We start from the raw sequence: 3,185 nt of genomic DNA, 5'->3' as shown, positions 1-3,185 counted from the left end.
TATAAAGTTGGTTATTTTTTATAATCCTATGTATAAAATGGCAGCAGTACACATACTCTTACCTATTCTCTGTTATTATAAAACCATTTTTCTTAATTATGATCTTATGCAGATAGAAAGTAAGCTGACATTTGGTTCACTGCATATCTGAATATGGGCTAATTCAGGAAAAGATGTATGTGAGGTTTGACACCTGTAAATCTCTTTATGTGGTTTAAGGAGGTAGACCTAGGTTAAGGGTGCTATAAACAGTTTCGTACTAAAAACTAGGGGTTATTCCCCGACTAAAAATAACCATGGAGGGAAACCCCTGTTTATTTACTTACTTGGTGAAAAAGTATCATGTTTTTGGTATTTGATTGTAAAAATTAGTTAATTAGCTTGCAATTAAAACAGGTTGAATGATTGAAATAATTTTAAAAATTATATTAAATATACATGTTTCAAGGGGAGACAACACTGTAAACAGTCTGCTTTTTTAGCAGTGAAAATTGAAAACTTATTTGCAGCCACTGTAGCTCTTTTCGGAGCAGGAAACCGTACCCTGAAACAAGATTTTTTTTGAAAGGCCAGGTAAAAACCTACAAAAATTCATACAGTTTTGATTATGAAAAAATGTGCATGGATCATGTCTTCATGGGTTGTGCACATGACCTGATTTCAAGTTTTTTATGTTAAAATTATACCTTTTTTCCCCATGTTCATTGGATGAAATTTTTATAATATATTAAAAGTACACATTATTTTTATTTCATTATAAACTAGAGAACATTCTGATTCTAGTGATATCTAGTTTTATACAAGTATCTTTATTTATCAGTCCACCAGTAAGGGTCACATATGCATGGTCCCTCAAAACATGACGTCATAGAAAAAAACTGTTGATTGCACCCTTAAAGGGACAAACATATAATATAATGATGTTTTAGCAAAGAAATGTGTTAGCAAATGGAGTAAAATTATTTTGAAAAATATTATATGACATGTATACATTAATTTAAAAGCATCAGTTTGGTACATTTAATGCAAATATTACAGATTTGTACATAGCAACCAGAAATAAGAAAACCAGACTCTGTGCGAATATTGAAGTTTTTCGTCTTTTTGCGACGTCATGATATTTTTATTCAATCTCTCATATATTTGAAACTAAAAGTTGCACATGAAAAGTGTAGATTTTTTCTACTTTGACCTGTACTACTGATCAGAGTAACATACATTTTTATTCATTATATTGTATATTTGGTACTTTTTATAGTCAAAAAGGTACAAGTGCCATTCCTAAGAAAAACACCATTTCAATATTTTTCTCAACTCAGCCTTATCTTAGTTCATATAATACTAGGTACAAAATATGCTTTAAGTACCTTTATTCATGCTTATTTCATAGTTTTTATTCTATTTATTCAAAAGAAACCCTGTTTTATGATTTATTTTCTTTGTAAAACTGATGAAAATGTGATACAGGAATTGTTTGCAATTTGCCAGTTAAACTGTTTGCCACTGGCCAAAATGCCATTACTACGCGACATAAAAAAAGAGCTGTAGTTTCACTATTCGTGGTCACAATCCTTAAAGGAAGACATCATTTTAATCGGTATAGTGTACAGATTCAGAAAAGCTGAGAAATTTTAATTTGTCGCATACAAAGTTTTGCCTTAAGGGTGCTATAAACAGTTTCGTACTAAAAACTAGGGGTTATTCCCCGACTAAAAATAACCATGGAGGGAAACCCCTGTTTATTTACTTACTTGGTGAAAAAGTATCATGTTTTTGGTATTTGATTGTAAAAATTAGTTAATTAGCTTGCAATTAAAACAGGTTGAATGATTGAAATAATTTTAAAAATTATATTAAATATACATGTTTCAAGGGGAGACAACACTGTAAACAGTCTGCTTTTTTAGCAGTGAAAATTGAAAACTTATTTGCAGCCACTGTAGCTCTTTTCGGAGCAGGAAACCGTACCCTGAAACAAGATTTTTTTGAAAGGCCAGGTAAAAACCTACAAAATTCATACAGTTTTGATTATGAAAAATGTGCATGGATCATGTCTTCATGGGTGTGCACATGACCTGATTTCAAGTTTTTTATGTTAAAATTATACCTTTTTTCCCCCATGTTCATTGGATGAAATTTTTATAATATATTAAAAGTACACATTATTTTTATTTCATTATAAACTAGAGAACATTCTGATTCTAGTGATATCTAGTTTTATACAAGTATCTTTATTTATCAGTCCACCAGTAAGGGTCACATATGCATGGTCCCTCAAAACATGACGTCATAGAAAAAAACTGTTGATTGCACCCTAAGGGAAATAACTCTTAAAATCATCAGTACGTTTGTGTCAGCCATTTTCATAAATATGTTCTAAGCTTCTTGGATACATAGATTATTTCCAATCTGTTTCAGGTAAATGCTTAAAATTCATTGACGAAACTTGACTTTTACAAACGCATAACTGATTTAAAGAGTTATCTCTCTGAACCAAGGTCTACCCCCTTAAATAGGGAGAAGCAAATACAGTTCAGCTTCAAACATACATGTCAACCTCTGACAATGGGAAATCATGTCATGACATGACATGACATGTCAAAAAGCGTGTGAAAACGCGTGACATAGATGCGGACTTGTTAATATGAATGTGGTAATGTTCATAATTTCATACAAATTTGTGAATATAAAAAAACAATATATATTCTACTGTGAATTTTTTTTGTATTAAACAGTGGTCTGTTACAATGTATGTTGCTTTTAAAGCACCACCACTAGGCACATATTCAAATCAACTGCCAGTTTCAAGTTTAGTTACATTTATTTGATAACAGCACACAATACAAATGTAACATAGTCAAGTTCTGATCAGAATTCAGTGTCAATTTCTTTATAATTGAAAAGGCTCTCCCACAGTAGGAATTGATATTTGACTGAATTAGCTTCATCAAGATTTGAAAGAATGTCATAATGTTGGGTTTTTTTTGGCAATGTATAATGTCATCTATTTTCTCTGCCATTGCTCCCATTGCTATTGCCTGATTAAAACTGGGTAGTTCATCAGAATCAAAGGAAAATAAAAATATTGGTATACATGTATTAATAAGTGTTGACTTCTCTAATTGATTCCTGTATATCCCTTTTACATTTTGCCCTGAAATAGCATTTTGAAAATTTAAATTCAT

The sequence above is a fragment of the Mytilus edulis genome, unplaced genomic scaffold (assembly GCF_963676685.1).
Source record: "Mytilus edulis unplaced genomic scaffold, xbMytEdul2.2 SCAFFOLD_1398, whole genome shotgun sequence".
NCBI classification, from domain to species: Eukaryota; Metazoa; Mollusca; class Bivalvia; order Mytilida; family Mytilidae; genus Mytilus; species Mytilus edulis.
The sequence above is the reverse complement of the archived record's forward strand: the minus strand, read 5'-3'. Positions refer to the sequence as shown.